The following is a 16,212-nucleotide window of genomic DNA, read 5'->3' on the forward strand; positions in this document are numbered from 1 at the left end:
CAGATTTCCTGCAGTAGGACCACTGTGTCAAAGGCTGCCATATTGCAAATTGCTCTCCTGTTGTACTCCCCTAGGTCTGGTTTCAGAAGTGTTTTCCCACTTTAATTCTCTGCTGGCTGTGGCTGGACAATGGACATTGCCTTTGCCCTGGCTGAACGCTCTGAAGGGCAGGTGGGCTGCAGGTTCAGGCAGTGGGCTCGGACACAGTGGACACCAGGCAGGGCCATGGTCTGGGTCCAGCCCCAGGGTTAAGAGACTAAGGTGAGCAAGCCAGCATCCAGATCAATGTCAATCCTGGGAGCAGAGCTGGAGCTACTAGAGAGCTGACACTTTACCCAGAGACATGGAGAGTGAACCCTCACCACACAGGTGGTGGCAGTAAAGGCTGTGTCCAGGGAAGGACCTGGTGGATCCATAAAGCACCTTTGTGCAAATTAGGCAAAGATGTCCCTTCTTGAGGATAAAGATGCAGGATCAGGGTGAGTAGCACCTTGGCTCCATGTACACACAAGCCATGGAGTCACATTCATGGCCAACATCACACACACTCAGAGGGCCACACTTCCACTCCCCCTACCCCACCCCCATCAGGTGAGGCAACATCAGGTTCAAAGGCTCAAGGGCCTGGGAATCAGGCACAAAAGGGCACCAGGTGGTAAGACTGCACAGGGCAGCTGCAGTGCAGGTGGGGCAGGATACACACGCATGTGCAGAGTCTGTGCACAGACCGGAGTGCCACTGTGAATTCAGGTCAAAGGTGGCTCTCCCCTGCTACCTATCTGGAGACCCAGAGTTTCTGTACCATCAGTATTCTCCCACATAAATTAGTGTGCGTCTCCCATGTGGACAATGCCCCATAGATGTAGTGCCCTTGAGCAGTGCACAATCTGAATTCCCGAACATAGGCTGCAAGGCACTGTCCATTCAAGATCTATGAGCCGTACCCCACCTGGTGGTGGGCTGGACTCCTCAAGCCCTCCCGGCCCTGCTCAGCCTAGGCTCAAGAATGCAGCAGAGACTTGTGGGGCTTGAGTAGGAGGGCCTGGTTGGGGCGGGGGCCAGAATCCACCCCAGGCTGCAGCCATCTCCTAAGGTAGCTCTTTGGGCTCAGGCTGCCAATTACAGGCCTTCAAGATGAAAGAGGAAGGCTTCAGTAAGCAGCTGGGCAAGATGAAAGCCAAGTCCAAGTGGTATTTTACAGCCTCCTAATGGGAGGATTCTTAGTGCTTCTTATTATGCCCAATCAAGAGCTTGCAATTACAGAAACCCAAAGAGATTCTTACCAAGGCGGGCCGCCTGGCCTTGGCTTTCACTCCTGACTCACTTTGACAAATCACATGTACTCACTTCCCCATCAGCAGGCGTCTGAAGAACATGCTAATTGCTCCAGGCTTCTGGCAGCAGGCCCCACCCACTCCTGGGCTTGACATTGCATACATGCCCCATCCTCAGCCCAGGAGCCCAGCCTGGCTGTGTGGCAGGCCAGAGCCTAGAAGCACTGGGACAGAGCAGCCTTGTCTTTCAGGCCCCACAGTGGGGTGCACATCGAGGAGTGGGCAGTACCCCTAGCTAGGGGGACCATCAGCTGATCAGCCTGCCCCGCCCCCTGCTCCCTCTGTTACATCTGTGCTCAGCCGCCTGGCTTACCACCCCACCAGAGGGAGAGGTAATGTCCATCCCACACAGCATGTATTCATTTATTTCCTTATTGTCTATCTCCCTGTGAGAATGTAAGCCCATGATGGAGCGTTTGTGTTAGTAATCCTATTACTGCTACAAAAAATTCCCACAAATGTAGCAACTTGAAACAACATAGATTTGGGACTTCCCTGACAGTCCAGGGTTAAGACTTCGCCTTCCAGGGGTTGCAGGGGTTGCAGGTTCCATTTCTGGTCAGGAAGGTAAGATCCCACATGCCTTGGGTCCAGAAGACCAAAACATAAAACAGAAGAAATATTGAAACAAACTCAATAAAGACTAAACAACAATGACACAGGTTTATTACCTTACAGGTCTAGAGGTCAGAAGTCTCACTGGACTGAAACCAAGTGCAGTGGCATCCGGTCCCATCAGTTCATGGGAAATAGATGGAGAAACAGTGGAAACAGTGTCAGACTTTATTTTTTTGGGCTCCAAAATCACTGCAGATGGTGACTGCAGCCATGAAATTAAAAGATGCTTACTCCTTGGAAGGAAAGTTATGACCAACCTAGATAGCATATTCAAAAGCAGAGACATTACTTTGCCAACAAAGATCTGCCTAGTCAAGGTTATGGTTTTTCCTGTGGTCATGTATGGATGTGAGAGTTGGACTGTGAAGAAGGCTGAGTGCGGAAGAATTGATGCTTTTGAACTGTGGTGTTGGAGAAGACTCCTGAGAGTCCCTTGGACTGCAAGGAGACCCAACCAGTCCATTCTGAAGGAGATCAGCCCTGGGATTTCTTTGGAAGGAATGATGCTAAAGCTGAAACTCCAGTACTTTGGCCACCTCCTGAGAAGAGTTGACTCATTGGAAAAGATTCTGATGCTAAGAGGGATTGGGGGCAGGAGGAGAAGGGGACAACAGAGGATGAGATGGCTGGATGGCATCACTGACTCAATGGACGTGAGTCTGAGTGAACTCTGGGAGCTGGTGATGGACAGGGAGGCCTGGCGTGCTGCAATTCATGGGGTCGCAAAGAGTCGGACACGACTGAGCGACTGAACTGAACTGAACTGAGAGACTCCGGGGAGAATCTGTTTCCTTGCCTGTTCCAGCTTGTAGAGGCGGCCTGCACTCTTTGGCCCTTGACCCTCTTCCATCTTCAAAGCCCCAGATCACTCCACTCTGATCTCTGCTTCATCATATATCCTCTCTGACTTTGCCTCACCTGTCTCCCTCTTCTACTTGCAGGGACCCTTGTGACTATCTTGGGCCACCTGGGTGGCCAAGTTACCTCTTGGTCAGCTGATTACCAACCTTAATTGCCAACTGGTTCTGGGGATTAGGATATGGATGTCCTTGGGGGACCTGCATTCTTCCCACCAGAGGGTTTATTATCTCTTTTTCACTGGTCTATTCCCAGGGCCTGAACAGTATCTGACACTCATTGAATGAATAAGCGAATGAATACGTGAATGAATTATTAAGAATAAAATTTAATATCCTAGTAAACAGTAACTGTGCTTCTTCAGGGTCAGGCACTGTTCAAAAATGATGTACATACATTAACTCATTTCACCCCCAACAGTTCCATAAGGTGCATATTATTATCTCTGCATCTGCAGAAGAGGAGGTTAAAGGACAGATGAGGAGACTGACCCCGGCTACACAGTTAGTGAGTGGTGAAGCTGGGATTTGATCTCAAATTTATTGGGCACTTATTTTGTTGCTGGCCCTGGCTGGGCCCTTAACATTTCTGATGCCACTTCATCCTTCTAAGTGGCCCTGAGGAAGGTGAGTGGAACATGAACCCTGGCCTTAACAGGCCCAGAATGAAGTTGCTAGCTCAGCTGAGGGATTCTGTGGCTTGGTTGAGGCAAGGGTTGCATCTTACTTCTTGGGTCTCCTCTGATGCTGATCAGACAATGACCCTGTGCCCCCATGATACCCTGGGGGGTCAGGTTCCCACCATAATTCAGGGCTCCTGCCTCAGACCTTCCTAGCAGGTGCTGCTTCTATTTTATGCAACCAGTACCCAGTTCCCCACAGGTCTGCAGGAGACCATGACTTTCCCCTGCAGCTGGCTGTGGTCACTCTGCCTCCTAGGAGCCCATCCTTCTTCACTTCAAACCGCACCCAGAGCTGAGGTTGCATTGCCCATTTGTTTGATGACAACTCTGGGGACCCTCAGAGCCTGGCCCCATCCATAGTGTGTACATGCTGGAGCTGCTTGTGCTCTACGTCACTAGCCTCTAGGACAGGCTGCCTCTCCAGAGCCCCTCTCCAGCTGTTCTGACTCCCCCTGTCAACCTGCTGTTCAAGGCCATGAGCGTACCCGGGCCTGCAGGAAGCCCCCAGCTGGCATTACCTCCACTCCCCCCAGCTCTGCAGTGAGAGAGCCGCTCAGGCAGGGAGACAGCCCTGCCCCTTCACTTGCATCTTAACCTTTGCGATCAAAGCCAAGAGGAGTGAAACTCCCTTGTGCCTGCCAGCACAGTGGGGCATAGCATTTTCTGTTCCTGCCAGCACATTTTTCTAGGTCAATGTCAGATCAGGGAAATCCAATACCACATGTCCCAACTTTTTATTTGCAAACAGAGAAGTGGCTTTCCAAAATAAATAGTGTTTACAAGCAAAGCCTGGGGACACCTCCATCAGAAACACACTCAGTGCCCAGGAGGACAGATGCTTTCTGGCTTGGTGACTGTAAACCCCACCCCAGCCCCAGCTCCAGCTCTGGAAGGATAGGCCAGGATGAAGGAGAACATATGTATATACACATGGGTGTTGATGTGTGCATGGACGTGTGCATGAACGTGCATTTGCACAGATGTACATAGGGTATTTCCTTATGGATCTTTGTGTACAGTTAGCATGCGGATGTATATTGGGGGGTTAAACATGTGTACTTACGTGTGCATATACCGTTATGTGCGTGTGTGTAATAGGCATGTGCATGTGCTTTTGTGTGTGTGTGTATGTTTCTGCCTGATACTTTTGCACCCAGCCCTGCTCCTCAGACATCCAGGCCTCTCTGTAGACACTTTCCTCTCTCCTTACTTCTTCTTTCAGCCCCCATCCTGTTCTCTTTCTCACCTGAATGAGGAGCTGGGGCTCAGATTCCGATACGCTGTAAATGCATTTCCTCCATTTCCTCTCAGTGTCCACCCCCTGCCCACTACTCCTGGTCAGACGTGAGCTTCTTGCACAGGGCTGCCGGTCAGGTGGGGACCCAGCAGTCTGAGCTCACAGTGTGTGACCAGCTCCTGGTAAATGGTGCCTCCTGCTGCCCCAGGAAGGCCTCTCCTTTCACACCTCGCTCACTGTAGGTCATCCTGCCTTCAGGATCTCCCTCCCAGACCCTCTTACTAGTGCTTTCACTACAATCTTCCCCAAGTTCTGCCTGTGTCTGAGCTCAAGGCCCTACCTGTCCAGGGAAGCATCAGCTTCATCAAACTCAAGCGACTCAGCTTCCAAGAGCTGAGCGATTTTTCTCAGCAAACCCTCTGGTTTCTTCAGGACAACCCTGGCAGGGCTACCTCGCTGTGGGTTAGCTTGGCCCCCCTCCTCCATCCACCCCTGAGCCTGTCTTTACTCTGCTGTTCCTCTGCCACAACCCCTTTCTCCTGCCTCTTCTCTGCCATCAGCTCTGCCAGCCCACGCCCTGAGTCTCCTTCCAGACCGGCTGGACTCCCACCCTTCCCCTACGAGTCCTTCTCAGATAAATCTCCCATCCTGAAGTGCCTTTCCCATCAGGCCCTGTATCACGGGATGACACACCACTCCGTGAATTGACCAAGAATTGTTTTCAAGTTGCTTCACGGCTCTTATCTCGCCCTCCCACCTAGATTGCAATCTCCTTCTAGAATCGAGCCCTGTGCTCACTGTGAATAAGCCGTGGAAGCCGACGCAGGTCTCGACACAGTACAGGCCAGTGATAAGGGCTTGTGGGTGAGAGGATACAAGTAGATGAAGTCGGGGTTGGGGGTGGTCAAGCCATAAAACTGTGAGTTGGGCACTGTGCCCCGTGACTCACCAGCCCTACCTCATTTAATCCTCCAATAACCGTGGGAATTGAGTAATACTATCCCCATCTCATAGATGAGAAAACAGAGGATAAGGAAGGACACGTGACTCCTCCAAGGCCACAAGACAAGCAAATGCCAGAGTCAGGATTTAACCCTAGGTTGGTCTGACTCCATTTCTCAGTTGCCTTGCAGCAACCATAGCAGTGGAAGGCAGTGTACTAAGAAGTCGAGAACTTTCTGAAATTCTAAAGAACATCCTATGTAGAAAAGAGTCTAAAGCAAGCACTAGATTAATGCTGTCCAGTAGAACTTTCTACTGGGCTTCCCTGGTGGCTTAGTGGTAAAGAATCTGCCTGCAGTGCAGGAGACCCAAATTCAATCCTTAGGTTGGGAAGATCCTCTGGAGGAGGCACGGCAACCTACTCCAGTATTCTTGCCTGGACAATCCCATGGACAGAGGAGCCTACAGTTGGGCTACAGCCCATGGCATCCCAAAGAGTCAGACACAACTGAAATGGCTGAGCATGCACGCAGAACTTTCTACAATGAGAGAAATGCTCATTTCTATGCTGTCTGGTAGGATAGACACCAGCCACGTGTGGCCACTGAGGACCTGAAAAATGGCTAGTGTGGCTATGGAACTGGATTTTAAATTTTACTTAATTTTAATTGACTGAACTGTAGGTAGTGGCTTGTGGCTTGTTGTTGTTGTTGCTAAGTCGCTTCAGTCGTGTCCAACTCTGTGTGACCCCATAGACGGCAGCCCACCAGGCTCCCCCGTCCCTGGGATTCTCCAGGCAAGAACACTGGAGTGGGTTGCCATTTCCTTCTCCAATGCATGAAAGTGAAAAGTGAAAGTGAAGTCGCTCAGCCGTGTCCGACTCCTAGCGACCCCATGGACTGCAGCCTACCAGGCTCCTCCATCCATGGGATTTTCCAGGCAAGAGTACTGGAGTGGGGTGCCATTGCCTTCTCCGGCTTGTGGCTAGTGGCTAGCATATTGGACAGTGTGTCTCTGGGTCACTGCTTCCCAACCATGTTCACACCAAGTAAAGGCAGAAAATAATTATAATTGTACAGTGGGTGAGGTGCTTGTTACTGGGGACAACTGGCTCAAGGAGTCCTGCCCTCCTGGTCCCACCCAGCAGCCCCAAGAGTTACATCCCTAAGGGTCAATGTTTGCAGTGAATGTGGAACCCATTCCAGGTACAACGGCTCTTCATAATGAGGAGTTCCCAGTCAGCTCTAGCCTCCGAGCCTAGGACACCGAAGTCACTGTGATGAGGACATGCATGGGACGTGCACGGGACCTTGTCAGTCTTCACATGGTCTCTGTCCCCTCCATTCCCCACAGTTGGTGCCGGGCTCCGGGGTGATGCTACGGTGCAAAGGGTGACTCAGAGCACAGCCTCACTGAGCACGGGGTGGCAGTGAGCCTTTCTGGCCCTCATGGTCAAGGAGCCTGCAGCCCCATGGTCATTAGGGAGCAGCACCCTGGCCACGGCCACAAAACCCGAGGTGGGCTCTGGCCCGGTGAAGGGGAGCCCAGGGACCCAGAAACCTATCAGGCAGCACTTTGGCGCCATCTCCTGGGCAGATTGCAGAGAGTCTGTGGGCCGGGGGGAAGCGAGGACGGGCCTCTGCTGACCATTGGCGGCTATCAGAGACCTCGCAGGCCCCATCTGGTCACAGGCTGAGGGACAGCAACAGGGTCCACTCCCTTCCTTCTGGGGAAGGACACCTAGGGATGGAAGGGAGGGTGAGACCACAGTGCCGGGGAAAGGGGAAGGGAGACAGCTCAAGCACGATGTGAGTTTGGAATGGGTACCTTCCAGAACCCAGGACCTCGTTCACACCTTCATCGCTAAACTGTCCCAAGCCGGGGATATACCAGGAGAAAGCAGACATGAGCTTGGCAGTGGCTGTGATGGAGTGGCTGCAGAAAGCAGGGTGACAGGCAATGTCTGGACTGGTCTCTGAGGATGAGAAGGGTTGGCTGCACCCAGAGAAGGGGGAGGGAATGACTTTTTGGCAGAGGGAGCCACCTGGGCGTCAGGTCTGGAGGTGAGAAGGAGGGAGACCCTCTGGGGGAAGTGAAGTGGCTCCGGGTGGCCAGAAAGCAGAGTCTGTGTGTAGGGAAGGGGGCTGGGGTGAGGCCGAGGGAGCCACAGGGTCCAGATGACCCGGGTGCTTCTGAGTTTGAGTGGTTTTACCCAGAGCTTTACCCATGACGGAGCTGGAGCAGCTGGCAAAGTACAGCAGAGAAGCTATATGGGGTTGGGGTGGGGGTGGCGGGAGGAGAGAGGCCCAGGCTGGGAGACAGGAGATTCTGCCGCTGACCAGCTCTGGGACCCAGCAACCTTCTTCCTCTCACTTGGCCTCCACAGAAAGGAGTTGACTGATGGTGTCCATCACCTTTGGCTTAACCAGTCTGAGTCCCCAAGCACAGGAATGGAGTGAGGAGTGGAGACAGCCATGCTCTGGGGAATAGCCCCTATCCAGGAGGGTGTGGGTGGGGCTCTGCAGCCCTTCTCCGGTTCTGTGCAGAGGCTGAATGAAGCCCACTGAGTCTTGAGTTCCTCAGTAAGGGAGCTGGGGGAAACAGGCCCTCATGAAGGGTCAGGCACATGGCTGAGCCTCAGAGGCTTATAGGGGAGAGGTCTCTTGTTCAGAGTTCAGCCTCACAGAGTTTCTCCATCATCTCCACCAAGGGGGTCCTTCTGTCAAGTTGCTGGGGGAAGTCTGGGGCTCTGTCTAGCGACAAAAACCTGAGGAGCCCACAGCAGATTTCTTCCTTTGTGTGTGTGTGTGGCATGTGAAATCTTAGTTCCCTGATTAGGGATCAAACCTGCGCCCCCTGCATTGGAAGGTGAAGTCTTAACCACTGCACCACCAGGGAAGTCTCCCACCACAGGTTTCTTCCCAAGAGATTCCTAAGCCCAGGACGCCGTCAGATGAGCCCTGGGAGTCCTTCTCAGGGGGCGACAGAGTCAGCAGCATCTTTAGTGCTGGAGCCTTTGGGTGGAGTCAGAAGGGCAAACCTTAGGAAGCTGAGATGGGGAACCAGGGCCACCACTCAACAGGCATGACTCTCTCTTTGGAAAGCACAGCCAAGCCTCTTACCTGAGGGCGGCAGGGCAGGCAGGACTAGGGTTAGGGTCAGGCTGCATTTTATGGCAGCAACACTTCCCTCAGGGAAGAAGGTCAGAGGTCAGCAGTCCAGCCTGGCATTTCATAGGAAAGGACATCAAGCCCCGCATTAGGGAGTGACATGTGCTGGGCTAACGGGCACATTGGAGACTGAGTGGCAGAGAAGTAGCTCCTTGGGGGGAGCCCTGAAAGTTCTAGCAGCCTCTTCTTTTGTTTGCTTGTTTTCTTTTCTTTTTTTTTTGAAGGATAATTGCTTTGCAGAATTTTGCTGTTTTCTGTCAAACCTCAACATGAGTCAGCCATAGATATACATATATCCCCTCCCTTTTGAACCTCCCTCCCATCTCCCCATCCCACCCCTCTAGGTTGATACAGAGCCCCTGTTTGAGTTTCCTGAGCCATACAGCAAATTCCCGTTGGCTATCTATTTTATATATGGTGATGTAAGTTTCCACGTTACTCTTCCCATACATCTCCCCTCTCCTCCCCTCTCCCCATGTCTGTAAGTCTATTCTCTTTGTTTCTCCACTATTGCCCTGAAAATAAGCTCTTCAGTACCATTCTTCTAGATTCCGTATATATGTGCTAGAACGTGATATTTCTCTTTCTCTTTCTGACTCACTTCACTCTGTATAATAGGTTCTAGGTTCACCCGCCTCATCAGAACTGACTCAAATGCATTCCTTTTTATGGCTGAGTAATATTCCATTGTGTATATGTACCACAACTTCTGTATCCATTCATCTAGGTTGTTTCCATGTTCTAGCTATAGTAAATAGTGCTTCTCACAGCCTCTTAATACCGGAGGGCAGAGAGAGTCATGCTGCAAGTGTGAAATACAGACAGAATTGTAGTGCAGAGAAAAAAGGGATATGAGATATATCATTACTGATTATTATTTTAATTACATGTTGACATGACAAGATACTGAGTTAAATAAAATATATTATTAAAAAGTAATTTCACCTTTTTCCCCCCTTCTTTTCATGTAGTTACAAAAAATTTTTTTTAAATAAGTAAGCAGTTGGGGTCTGTGGCGCGTGTTAAATTTGTAACAGACAGGTCTGTACCAGGCTGCGAGTTCTCACACTCCTGGGCTGCACTCATTGCTCTCACCCTTACGTCTAGTCCACAGAATGGACTAGGGTAGGGACACATGAGGGACAGGAATTTTCATGTGCCGAGCGCTGGGCTAAACTCTGAAATTTTGTTTGTCTTCCCAGTAGGGAGAGAGAGGGGCAGAGCAAGAGGGCTCATTCAGAGTCCGGGGTTGGGGTCAGAATAAGGTCAAGGTGATGGATAGAGTCCTCTCTTCCTTGCATTAATCTTGAGTTTCTTTCTGGACAGGGCGTTGCCACCTCCTCAGTTCAGTTCAGTTCAGTCACTCAGTCATGTCCAACTCTTTGCGACCCCATGAATCGCAGCACGCCACGCCTCCCTGTCCATCATCAACTCCCGGAGTTCACCCAGACTCACGTCCATCGGGTCAGTGATGCCATCAAGCCATCTCATCCTCTGTCGTCCCCTTCTCCTCCTGCCCCCAATCCCTCCCAGCATCAGAGTCTTCTCCAATGAGTCAATTCTTCGCATGAGGTGGCCAAAGTACTGGAGTTTCAGCTTTAGCATCATTCCTTCCAAAGAAATCCCAGGGCTGATCTTCTTCAGAATGGACTGGTTGGATCTCCTTGCAGTCCAAGGGACTCTCAAGAGTCTTCTCCAACACCACAGTTCAAAGGCATCAATTCTTCGGTGCTCAGCTTTCTTTACAGTCCAATTCTCACATCCATACATGACCACAGGAAAAACCATAGCCTTGACTAGATGGACCTTTGTTGGCAAAGTAATGTCTCTGCTTTTGAAAATGCTATCTAGATTGGTCATAACCTTCCTTCCAAGGAGTAAGCGTCTTTTAATTTCATGGCTGCAGTCACCATCTGCAGTGATTTTGGAGCCCAGAAAAATAAAGTCTGACACTGTTTCCACTGTTTCCCCATCTATTTCCCATGAAGTGATGGGACCAGATGCCATGATCTTCGTCTTCTGAATGTTGAGCTTTAAGCCAACTTTTTCACTCTCCACTTTCACTTTCATCAAGAGGCTTTTGAGTTCCTCTTCACTTTCTGCCATAAGGGTGGTGTCATCTGCATATCTGAGGTTATTGATATTTCTCCTGGCAATCTTGATTCCAGCTTGTGTTTCTTCCAGTTCATCGTTTCTCATGATGTACTCTGCATATAAGTTAAATAAGCAGGGTGATAATATACAACCTTGACGTACTCCTTTTCCTATTTGGAACCAGTCTGTTGTTCCCTGTCCAGTTCTAGCTGTTGCTTCCTGACTTGCATACAGATTTCTCAAGAGGCAGATCAGGTATTCCCATCTCTTTCAGAATTTTCCACAGTTGATTGTGATCCATGCAGTCAAAGGCTTTGGCATAGTCAATAAAGCAGAAATAGATGTTTTTTCTGGAACTCTCTTGCTTTTTCCATGATCCAGCGGATGTTGGCAATTTGATCTCTGGTTCCTCTGCCTTTTCTAAAACCAGCTTGAACATCAGAAAGTTCATGGTTCACGTATTGCTGAAGACTGGCTTGGACAATTTTGAGCATCACTTTACTAGCGTGTGAGATGAGTGCAATTGTGCTGTAGTTTGAGCATTCTTTGGCATTGCCTTTCTTTGGGATTGGAATGAAAACTGACCTTTTCCAGTGCTGTGGCCACTGCTGAGTTTTCCAAATTTGCTGGCATGTTGAGTGCAGCACTTTCACAGCATCATCTTTCAGGATTTGAAATAGCTCAACTGCAATTCCATCACCTCCACTAGCTTTGTTCGTAGTGATGCTTTCTAAGGCCCACTTGACTTCACAGTCCAGGATGTCTGGCTCTAGGTGAGTGATCACACCATCGTGATTATCTGGGTCATGAAGATCTTTTTTGTACAGTTCTTCTGTGTATTCTTGCCACCTCTTCTTAATATCTTTTGCTTCTGTTAGGTCCATACCATTTCTGTCCTTTATCGAGCCCATCTTTGCATGAAATGTTCCCTTGGTATCTCTAATTTTCTTGAAGAGATCTCTAGTCTTTCCCATTCTGTTGCCACCTCCTACCCTCCCTCTATGTACTTCCTGGGGGACCATCTTCCCAACCTAGCCTCAGCCCTGTCAACTGTCCCATAGCCTCTCAGGCTTTGCCCTTATCTTCCTGATCCAGACACTCTCCCACCAGCAACAGCGTACTGCTCCCCAGAAATTGCACATCTGCCCCATGACCTTCACAGGCCTCAGTGGTGTGGTGGCTTCCAGAGAAGGGCTTCAGAGTCAGGCCCCTGGGCCTGATGCCTAAACGGGACCTGGACTCGACCCAGGCTGTGTTCCCAGAAAGACCCTTCCCAGTAAATTCAAAATCCCCAGTTCCAGGAGTGCATTCGTCCAGGATCCAGGCTTTAGCAGCTGCCAGTCCTTGCTCCAGAAAATGACCATGGGAACCACAAGGTGGTGCTGTCCGCACAGACTCCCTAGCAACCCCGTCACCTGCAACTAAAACGCATTTCCAGCATTTGGAAAAAGATGCTTCCCCCTGGACCAGTTGCTGAATTTCTTTCTCGGCCTTTAGCTGCCAAGGGTTATTCAGACTCAGGAATGCTGCTGTGGAAAATGGTCATCTCTGAGTGGGGTGCAGACCGCTGATCAATGCCAGTTCTCCTCTACAAAGGAATTCAGCACCCAGAGGCCCGGCCGCACACCTAATGCAAGAGGCATGCACACGTGCTGAGCAGTACCACATGGGTCCACGTGTGTGTGTGAAGGATGGCCAGAGCCAGAGGATATTCTTTACAGATTAGTTAGCAGTAGGGTTTATTTTCCTTTTTGTGTTAGCTCCAGGATTTTTTTATTTAAAAAAAAAAAAAAGAACAGAAAACCTACATAAAAGCCAAATATGTAAAATGAGGGGGAATTTAAAAAAAATTATGTCTGCAGTTGTGGGGATAGAAGAGTCTCTTCCCAGTGAGTGTTTTTCTGGAGCCTTGTTTGAAACCTGTCCATCTAGTCCCACAGCCTTACTTCATAGATGAGGAAAATGAGACTCAGGAAGGAGAGATGACTTACGATCACACAGCTGCTTTCAAAATCCATGTCCCAAAAGACAGGTGTTTCCACTGAGAATTAAAAAATTTCTCTTTTCTCTGACTTCTGCCCAGATTCTCTTCAAACTGTGATGATGGCTCAGGCAGCGCAGGATGAGTGTTACGCATGACACGCCCATCCATCTCTGCTCGCTGCGAGCCCTTTCAGCAGCCAGGGTTCAGCACGGCCCTCACACTGTCCCTGAGAGCTGGGGAACATTAAGAGGATACCCCACAGATCTGGGAACCGACCAAGGCCCGGTAAGGCTGCCACCTGACTTGCCCTGAAGTACAGAGTGTGTGTCAAATAAAAAAACAATAAGTAAAAAACTAGCCCTCAGGACTCTTGCAACAGCCTACAAAATAGTCTAGAGCTGAGTCTATTCTAGGCTTAGTGGGAAACACTTTTTAAAAACAATAAAGGGGAAAATGCTATTTAAAAAAAAAGGTGGGTGGAGAGGCTGTTAGACATTGGTTCTCAACTGATGAAAAGAAAAGGTGAAAACAAGTCTCTATTCCTTAGACACAGGACCCTGACTTCTTCACTTTTATGTATTCAGAGCCAGGCATCATAACTGGTAAGTCCCTAACTAGTCACTGAATGAATAAATAAATGCAATATAGGCATATAAATAGATCCACTTGGCTCCTGAGACAAGTAATTAAGATTCTGCAAATGTTAATATCATTTCCCAATCCACACAGACAGAAACCCTGGGCAAATGTCTTGAGAGGAGGAAAGCTCACAGCACACAAGGATTTGTGGTCTTTTTCTCCTGAACACACTGAACAGTAACTCTGTTACTGTTTTCACTCTGAACAGTAACCCCCTGGGGAAAGGCAGGCTTCAGATGGTGCTGTGCTTCTGCAGCATTGGAGCAGGCAATGGCAACCCGCTCCAGTACTCTTGCCTGGAAAATCCCATGGATGGAGGAGCCTGGTAGGCTGCAGTCCATGGGGTCGCTAAGAGTCAGCCACGACTGAGCGACTTCACTTTCACTTTTCACTTTCATGCATTGGAGAAGGAAATGGCAACCCACTCCAGTGTTCTTGCCTGGAGAATCCCAGGAACGGGGGAGCCTGGTGTCCTGCCGTCTATGGGGTCGCACAGAGTCGGACATGACTGAAGCGACTTAGCAGCAGCAGCCTGCAGCATTTGTATTGTCCAAATCATACAATCAGCTAATGTCTTCTACCCACCTGCTAAGGATAACAGTGAATTAGGTCCCAAGGTGTATGACATTCATGTAACATACTTAATAGTCTAATATATCAGGACTTAGATTCAGAGTGGAAACATTTAAAGGAAACTAGCTTTATGATCTTGAACAAGTGCTGACTCATAGTATAGGTGGGGACAGGGGAAGCAATACTAGTAATTCAATCTAGTAACAATTTCCTAAACCCTAGTCTACCCAGGAACAAGTGCTCGGTAAGTAGAGAAACAGGGATGAGGAAGGCAAATCATTGGAGCACTTCCTTCAGATAGATGGGATAAGACAAACACGGAATAATCACTTAGTGTCATATTTAGCCATGCTGTAACGGGTCTCAAGACTCTATTTCTTTTCATTGCCAAACAGCATTCCATTGTATGGATATATACTGGGGCTTCCCAGGTGGCGCAGTGGTCAAGAATCCACCTGCCAATGTAGGAGATATAGGGTTCAACCCCTGGGTGGGCAAGATCCCCTGGAGGCGGAAATGGCAACCCACTCCAGTATTCTTGCTGGTAAAATCCAAAATCCCCATAGACAGAGGAACCTGGCAGGCTACAGTCCATGGAGTTGAAGAGTCACCCATGACTGAGCACATCTACCTATGGATAGACTACACTTTATTTCTCCATTCAAAGGTCGATGCACATTTGGGTTGTTTCTACATTTGTCCTGTTATGACTAATACTACCATGAACATTCATGTACAAGTTTTTGTGGGGACATGTGTTTTCATTTCTCTTGGGTGCATACTTACCTGGAAGTGGAATTGCTGGACAATATGCTAACACTATGTTGAACCATTTGAGAAACTGGGACATTTTTCCAAAGTGCCTGCACCATGTTGTATATACTCCCACTAGCCATGTGTGAGAGCCCCACCCTCTTCAACACTTGTTTCGCTGTGTCCATGGAGTCAGTGGTGCAGAGGGGCCCAGGGCTGCACTTCTCAGCTCTGCATGGACCTGCCTCACCTGTCTATTGCAGGGGCCTGCTAAGCCCAAATGACAAGCATCTTCACCTGTGCTCGCAGCAGCCAGTGGGCAGGTGCACAGGTAGGCAGCTGATAGAGGCAGCCAAAGAGACTGAGAAAGACCAGGTTATGGCAGAGTGGCACTCTCAGGCGGCCACCACAGTGCAATAGATCTCACGTGTGTTGTGTGTCTGCTGTGTTCTGCACCTCCCATTACCGCATTTAATCCTCACAACAGGACAAGGGAAAGGAATTAAGAGCTCCATCTTGAGAAGTGGACATTCTGACTTCTTGCTCCAGGGACTCTCAGACTTTTTTTTAACTTTTTATTTTGTATTAGGGAACAGCCAGTTAGCAATATTATGATAGTTTCAGGTGATCAGTGAAGGGACTCAGCCATACATACACATGTCTCTCCCTTACAAGCCTTCTTAGGCAATGTTTTCTAACTGACTCCACTCATAAATTTTAGTGCCACACACACACTGTATATCTGTTTACATACTGTATATACTTCTGTGCTTTATATATAAACATAAGAATTTTTCTCCCCGCAAGAACCAATTCTTGCCCTGCAGAGATGACACTGCCCATGGGGAAGCCTTGCTCTCCTGTACAATGGACTGAATGATGATAAAAAGAGGCATCTGCCCCCAAGATGCTCATGGCCCAGTGAGAATGATAAAATTTCAAGTATTAGTCGCTCAGTCATGTCCAACTCTTTGTGATCATATAGACTGTAGCCTCCAGGCTCCTCTGTCCATGGAATTCTCCAGGCAAGAATTCTGGAGTGGGAGGCTATTCCTTTCTCTAGGGGATCTTCCCAACTCAGGGATCAAACCCAGGTCTCCTGCACTGCAGGCAGATTCTTTACCATCTGAGCCACCAGGAAAGCCACCAAGGGACAAGAGCCAAGCATCGCAATAGGAATTTAAAATGGAATGGCCATTTGTATTTGAAGTAAGAGCCTGACAGACCAGTAGGTGAGGAGGAGCTATGTACCTGCTCTGTACCTGCTCGCTCGGGAACCACCGAGGGGCCCAAGCCTGCACTGACTGTGTCCTTCCTGACCTTCACCA

Source organism: Bubalus kerabau, chromosome 15 (genome assembly GCF_029407905.1).
Source record: "Bubalus kerabau isolate K-KA32 ecotype Philippines breed swamp buffalo chromosome 15, PCC_UOA_SB_1v2, whole genome shotgun sequence".
In the NCBI taxonomy this organism is placed as follows: domain Eukaryota; kingdom Metazoa; phylum Chordata; class Mammalia; order Artiodactyla; family Bovidae; genus Bubalus; species Bubalus kerabau.